At 43.4% G+C, this 7819-nt stretch overlaps 1 long non-coding RNA gene across 1 annotated transcript in view; it reads left to right on the top strand.

Annotated features, from left to right (window-relative positions):
- LOC103461874 (uncharacterized) overlaps nt 1–7317 on the top strand; it is a 20560-nt gene extending 13243 nt beyond the window's left edge. Inside the window, exons 2-3 of the long non-coding RNA XR_533226.2 lie at nt 3826–3962; nt 5917–7317. This is a non-coding gene — a long non-coding RNA (uncharacterized LOC103461874). The remainder of the gene's footprint in view (nt 1–3825; nt 3963–5916) is intronic.
- The last annotated feature ends 502 nt before the right edge of the window (nt 7318–7819 follow it).

Here is a 7819-nt window from a genome sequence, read left to right as displayed (position 1 = left end):
CTTAGCAAGCTAAGCTAAATATTTAGCTAACTAGCTAGCTAAATATGTTGCTGGCTAATGAAATATGTGATATTTGTACAATAACTAATAATGTGTTAAAAATATAACTTAGAAAAAAATGTGCCTCCATTTTTTCTCTTTTTTCAGGTTAATAACCCAAATTATTGCCGTTAATTACAAACAGAATCAGGTGGTTTCAGTCATTCTGTTCACATTCAACGCAGATATTCTGTAAAACAGCCACAGGTTGCATTTTGCTGTTTTTGTCTTTTCCACCAACCTCAGTGTCCAACGCTTCAACGTCTAACATTACATGATATTATATAACAAACGGTTTCCAGCCTGGAACCATTTTTACAGTCTCCCTGTGTCCGTGTGACGGGACGAGGATCTCTGGAGAGCGATGACAGCTCAGGCTCTCTGTGCTGAGCTGAAATGTTCATCCTGTGTTTCTGCACGAGCTGAACCACGTCTGGAGCCCAGACAGCTTTAACTCGGACTCTTTGTTCTCCACGTAATGAACGCCTGCCTGTGAAATGAATCCACTCCGAGATGCATTATTTACAGCCGCCATGTCTGATCCAGACGACCTTTCATCTGGATCAGACGGTCAGTACCTGCAGAAACGCTCTGAAGATGCAGCTAGCAACAAACATGAAGCCGTTTCAGACCTGCAGCCATCTGTGGGTTCAGCTGTCAATAGATTCATTCATTTTCTCTGATGATTTCAACCAAATCCTTTATTTTTCTGACCGTCTTCTCCAGCGTGGCAGCTGATTGACATCCAAACGTTTCTCCTTGAGCGGCAGAAGCAGCTCTCTGAATGCTGCTGGTGACTCAGGCTACTTCCTGTTTCACTTTTTCACAGCGATATAATCGGCCCGATTCCAATGGCTTCACACAAAAAGAAAAATCTGATCTGATCCACTTCCAAATGTTGGTCTAAATCGGATCGAAGGTGCGAGTCACATAATCGACAGCAGGAAGTTACTACTGGTGGAAACAACAAAGAAGAAGATGACAGGAAGTAGTTCAAGTATTATAGCGGGTGACTTATTTACATGTGATTTTTAATTGTGTTTCTCATTTAATGGAAATGCTGCAGCTGCGAAATTGTTTTTGTTTTTTTGACATTAACAGAATATTGACAAAGTTTTGCAAACATTTGGATAATTTATCAATTTTCTCCTTCTACCAAAAACTGGATGATGAAAATCTTCAGTCTGCTGCTTTGGTCTCATTTAACCCTTTATTTTGAAGAACATTTTAGTTTACAGAGACTTCATAATTAATTTTGTCGTTTTTTTTTATTTTTATTTTTTATTTTGGACTTTTAAAATGTCTTCCAGTTCCAGTGTTAAATATTTATTAGAATTTAAAGTTTATTCATCTTTGACAATGTGTAAAATGTAAAAACCTGGAAAACTGAGACTCTTGTTTAGTTTGAGACGATAAAACATTTTTTAAAAACGTTTATACAGTGACGAGTTTTGTGGGCAGTTGCCCAGGGCGTCATCAGAAAGGGGGAGGAGCACCACAGAACTAGAAAATAAAATATGCATTATTTACCTGTCAGTTTCCCCTGAATGAGCTTCCGACCACTAGCCTGCATGTTTATAGCAGTAAGTTTCCTGTTGATCGTTTCTGGCATTTTAATTGGTTGGAGCTACTTGATTGACAGCACTACTTTTTTTTTTTTTTTTTTTACTCTGTTGGTGCAAATTAAAGAAACCATCTACAAATCAAGAAGTAATTCAAAGTAGGGCTGAAACGATTCCTCGAGTGATTCGAGAACCTCGATTATTAAAATTCCTCGAGGAAAATTGACCTGCCTCGAAGCTTCGTTAATTTATGTTTCATCATTTAGCGCCCCGTGTTTCAGCCGGAACATTATTTGCGTTGCGCGGAGCTCTGACTTCCGCCTCTGAGTTGTTGACGGAAGCTACGTGTTAGCGGCATAACGTCCAATCTTCAAGTTCGGCCCGCGGGGATTTTACTGATTGGTGATAATTCCGGGTTTTCATCGTTTTTGTGGGACCAATAAACATCCTTAAAATGACGGCGCGATGCTGGGAGTCCGGCAGCCTTTCTGCTCCGGAGCTGCTGGTTGAACGGCGGGAAGAAGCTGAGGAGGATTTCTACAGGTGAGCGGAGAGACTGAACACGGCTGAGGGTTGATGCTTACAGGGTAAGAGCAGCTTTACGGACGAACCGCACAATAAACTGATATCATCCCGGTCTGAACAAACGGGAGGCGGAACATGGCTGGTAGATGAGTTTCTGAACGGAGGAGCCGTAAATATCCCGTGTTGCTCCCCCGGTCTACAAAAAATAACTGGTAGGGAAGCTCAAAGGTGGAAAAAATAGACTGATGTTCATATCCGATAGTAACACTGGTGTTATGGAAGATTTACCAATATTTTATTTCATAATTGTTTTTATCCGATTACTCGATTAATCGTAAGAAAAATCTATAGATTACTCGATTACTAAAATAATCGTTTACAACAGCCCTAATTCAAAGAATAAATGGAAATAAAACTCCTGGCTCTGACCTTCCATCTTCTAGAAGCAGAAAACTAAAATGGCTCGTATCTCTGCCTGCCTCGCTGGCCGAACATGTTCCCCACACAGGACGGCGCCGCCAGGCCCAGAACCCGGGCAACTGGAAATCCCATTAGCAAACGGCGCCGCTGATAAGGCAGACGGGTGCACAGCGCTCCAAGTGATTCCTAATTTCACACCCGGATTTCCACTTAGCGCCGGGACGAGACAACAGCAACAAACTGCAGCAGGAAACGCTGCAGCTCAGAGGATTGATGGTCGTTAGAGTTTTACCTGCAACGGGACAAAATGTTGAATTATTTATAAAGATTTGGCGTTAAGAAACTTCCACCTGATGAAACCTGCATAGCAACCAGCCGCAGCGTCTGAAACCCAAACGGAGGAGCTGAGATCCGTCCGCAGTGATTCATGGCTCCGAGTGTCTTTTGGCCCTGATGGAGCAGCTGAGACTTTTTGCTTGGAACAATTATGATGATGGAAAACAATCCCTGCACATCAGAGACCTGGCAAAGCAGCCAGAGGGCTGCAGCTCTGCATGTTGTCCCCCTGCAGACAGAGTCAGAGGCTTGCAAACATTTCAGATTCACAGGAAAACGTGAACGAATGAAACGGAGCCATTTCACAGCTTTGGCTGTCGTTAATTAATTTCTGCTGCTCTAAGAGACAAACATGGAGGTTCATCTGTCACATTTTCACAATGTCATGAATTCATGTCGTTTACAAGCTACATATAACTAAATATGTAGCTTGTAAACTCAGTAGTTGGGTGTGAGTTAAATATTTAGTTGGCAAGCTAAACGTTAATATTACAATGTAAATATTTAGCTCCAAACTAACTAAATATTTTAGTTATCAAGCTAAACCTTTAGCTTGGAGATAATAAATATTTAGCTTCACATTAAATATTTAGCTCAGAATTGAAATATCTAAATATTTAGTTAATGCTAAATATTTAGCTTGAAACTAAATATCAAATATTCAATCTAAAGTTTAAAAAAATAAATATTTTATTTAGCTGGATAAACCTTTAGCGTGGGGGTAATAAATATTTAGATATTTATCTTGCTAGCTAAATATTTATCTCAGAGCTAATAGCTTACTAAGTATCTACCTGAATATTTAGCATTAACTAAATGTTTGGCTCAGAGTTTGATATTTAGTTTCCAGCTAATTTAGATTAAAAACTTGTTTATTAATGAATAATATGCTGAAAATGTGACTTTAAAAGAGGAACCACCGTTTCTTCCCCTCGTGAGGCAGAACAACCCAAATGATTGGAGTTAATTGTCGGCTGCAGCTGCAGCAGGTGGGTGTTGACTCTGGATCCATCAGACGGAGCGAAACTCCAGCCTGAACGAGACGAGGAGTCGTCTCACCCGGGGGAAACGTTCATCTGGGTGAGTCACGGCCACGCAGGAAGTGGAACTTCCTCCTTCTTCTTCTGCTGCTTCGTTAGAAACCCAGACGACATGCAGGAGTCGGCAGAAACGAGCCGTTGCTCCTGTCGGCTGAGATTAAACTTTTCTGACTGCAGGGGAAACGGCGCGTCTCCCTGCAGCCCGAGTTCATATGTCCTGAGCTCAGCCGGGTCGATGGCCGGCCGGGCCGTGTTGTCATGGCGATGGCTGAATGACGACTCATGATGAGATGGGTCGTAAAATGGCTCCTTGTTTAAAGCTAATTATTTAACTCACTAATTAAATATTTAGTCATTGAGCCAAATAGTTTGCAAGCTAAGCATTTAGTTTGGCAAACACCATCTTCTTTTCTCTGAATATTTAACTTGCTTACTGAAAATGTAGCTTCAGTTTAAATATTTGGACTAGAACTAAATATTTAGGTACCAAGCTCAATGTTTAGTTGGCAAATAAAATATTTAGTTGGCACTCTAAATATTTAGCTTTTAACTATTTTGCTTGCTAACTAAATATTAGCTACTGAGTAAATATTTAGTTAGCAAATTTAATACTTCTAACTAAATATTTAGCTTTATTTAGTTGGGAAGCTTAGCATTTAGTTTCTGGTGTTTTCACCCCGAGTTAAATCCGGTGTTGGGTTGTCATGGCGATATCTAAGGGTTGAGTTGTGCCTCTGTGAGGTTGAACCGTTTTGGGCCCAGAACGCGGCGCTCCTTGTTTCCTGCCAGCAGTCGGTCACCACGGCGGGTCGCCATCGATTTCCTCCTCCTGAAGGCTCAGCATCCTGCCAGGAAACCTCGAGGACGTTTCAGCCGCCGTTCGCCGCTTCCTCTCAAACCTTCCTGACGTTTCCTCCTCACCTACAACCAGGACGCTGTTAAACGTTTCACAGCGTTTCCAGCCATCAGGACTCCTGGGGGGGAACAGGTGAGGTGACATTTCTCCCCAGCGGGAGTGGGATCTTCGTTTTTTTCTTGTACGTCGAGGCTCCGCCGTTCGCCTCGTTAGGAGCAATCAGGGCGTGAACGGCTTCGCCGCCGCCAGAACCGGCCGCCCCGCCGTCCAGGAGCTGCTGAGTGAATCAGCCTCGTAAAATTCTCACTTCCTGCCCGTCACCCGCTTTATTAAATGTGATGAAGCAGCTAAAATGCTTGTTTAATGCATATTTATTCAGGTCAGCGGGCGCCACCGCCGTAATTAATCACTGGAGATTTCCCAGGAGGAGAAGAAGAAAACACACCTCCATCTTCTTCTCTCTGCTGGATGTTGCAGCACGACGAGCCGGTCGGCCGCAGCGCCGTTACCGTGACAACGTCATGGCAGCTCCTCCTGGAAGAAAACATCGATTCATCCACAATGCAAACTACAAAACCAACAACCAAACACTTTCCAGTCTGCTGCTTTGACTAGGCCATTTTGCTGTAGATCTGCTGCTGGTTTTGAATCGTCGTTCTGCTGATGGACGCAGTTTGTTGGAAGGACTTCGGTCCAGTCACCAGCTGCCTCTCCATGGTAGTTATTTTCACCCAAATGGGCTTTTTGTGAACTCAGATTTAATGTGCAAAACTAAACCGTATTTGATGGTTTTCAAGGCCTCGTCAGTCGTGTTGCATTTAAACCAACTTCTACGTTTAAATGATGTGAGACGTGAATCGTAATCCTGCACCAGTTTACGGCCGGCAAGTTTGGACGTAAACAACGGCTGAAAATTATTACAGAGTCTGTGTCGAAAGCTAGAACTGTTTGCATCTGCAGTCAAGAATTATTGACTTAAAATCAGATTATGTGGCTGAAAAGTTACTTTTCTAGACTCTAGATTAAAATTAACGGTAAGATTTTAGTTTTTTTCAGAGCTTTATCGTCATTAGTTTTGTTTTTTGTTTGTTTTTGCAGAACTGCAATGGAAATCCTTTTTTTCTTTCGCTCCACACAGGTCACATGATCAACAACAGGAAGTTACCACTGCGAGAAACGACGAAGAAGACGACAACAGGAAGTGGTTGAAGTATCATGGCTGGTGACTTATTCCATGAACAAACTTATTCACGTGTGATTTTAATTGTGTTTCTTATTTAATGGAAATACCGCACTTGCAACATTGTTTTTTTTGTTTGTTTTGTTTTTTTTACATTTATTAACATAGTTCTTCAAACATTTGTGCAGGAAATGCAGCTTTTGAGTCGCAGCAATTAAAGCCCCACAAACACAAACACCGCTCTTGAAAAGCATTCCTATTWGTAAAACATTTATTTAGGAGACCAGTCACAGAAAGAAGTCTTGATTTGTATCTGCACACTTTATGTCCTAATTTATTGCTGTTAATTGATGTTTTAATTGAACAAACAGTGGAGAAAAATAGTAAAACAAACAATAAAAACTTTATGGACATGTTAAACATCGTAAACTGGAATTTATTGTGACAACAGCAGCAAGATCTCCTCTATAATCTGACAAAAGCAGAAAGGGTGTACTTAGTTTTTAAAAACATCATCGTCCTTTTCACCTCCAGCCTCTTCAGAGTGAATACTCCACAACCCAAAGCTCCACTTGGAGATTTATTCAATCCGTTATCCCACTTTGGCTTTTGGCTTCGCTTTAAACACTAAAATCAAATAGGAAAAAAAGACGCGTATCTGTTGGGTTCGTTCCTCTCTGGGTGGAAATCATCCCGCTGTTCAGTCGCAGCTCCTGAGTCTCTGGATGTTATCAGGAGGTTGATGCCCAGAGGGAAGCGGCTCAGGCCTTCACAGTGGGATGTCTGCTACGTGGCAGCTATCACCAAGGCCATCTGACTTCTGGGATCACCGAGGGCAACTTTCCCGCTTTCTTCTGCTCCGTGAGAGCTGAGCTGAAACCAGAGGGGAAATCTGAGCCGCAACAAAGCTGGTGATGTCTGAGGCTGAGGAGGAGCGTGTGGCGCGGGGCCGTAACGGACGTTGGCGGGTTGACAGGAGAGCACGGCCTCCACGGATTGACCCACTAACTAAAGACAAAAGAGTGATGATTTGAGGCTTTCCTTCCCCCCCCCGAAGCTGAACGGACCAGCAGCGCCGGCCGGCCCAGTTCTGGAGGCTCACATGAATGAAGCATTCAGGCTTTTAGCAGAGAGCAACAACAACCAGGCCTCAAATAAGAAGCGCAGTGTTTATTATCAGACAGCAGGACTGGAAATCACACGAGGTGGAACCAGCTCCAGAGCTAAACTGGTGTTTTTTCTGCCTCAGCAAACGACAGGAGCAGCTCTGGCACCAACGAAACCCATTAACTCACTCATTCACCCAGGAAAACCCATTAAAATACAGATAAACCAACAGCCTGTGGTGGGCGGCGCTAGCTAAACATCCATCCATCCATCGTCTTGCACCCTTGTCCCTTAATGGGGTCAGGATGAGCTGGTGCCTCTCCAGCTAACGTTTCGGGCGAGAGGCGGGGTCACCTGGACAGGTCACCTGGACAGGTCACCTGGACAGGTCACCAGTCTGTTGCAGGGCAACACAGAGACACACAACCATGCACACACACACACACACCTAGGGGCAATTTGGAGAGGCCAGTTAACCTGACAGTCATGTTTTTGGACTGTGGGAGGAAACCGGAGTACCKGGAGAAAACCCACCATGCACAGGGAGAACATGGAGACTCCATGCAGAAAGACCGGGAATCGAACCCAGAACCTTCTTGCTGCAAGGCAACAGCTCTACCAACTGCACCACTGTGCAGCCTGCTAGCTAAACAGTTAACCCTAAATGGCTACACCGACACGGTATTCAGTGGAAGCCAATGCTAAAGCGCTAACTTCAGTTTGGAGTATGTTTTCCGATGGTGGGCCCAGCTAG

Source organism: Poecilia reticulata, linkage group LG2, assembly GCF_000633615.1.
Source record: "Poecilia reticulata strain Guanapo linkage group LG2, Guppy_female_1.0+MT, whole genome shotgun sequence".
Classification (NCBI taxonomy): Eukaryota; Metazoa; Chordata; class Actinopteri; order Cyprinodontiformes; family Poeciliidae; genus Poecilia; species Poecilia reticulata.
Note: the sequence above shows the minus strand (reverse complement) of the source record. Positions and strands in the feature narration are given on the sequence as shown.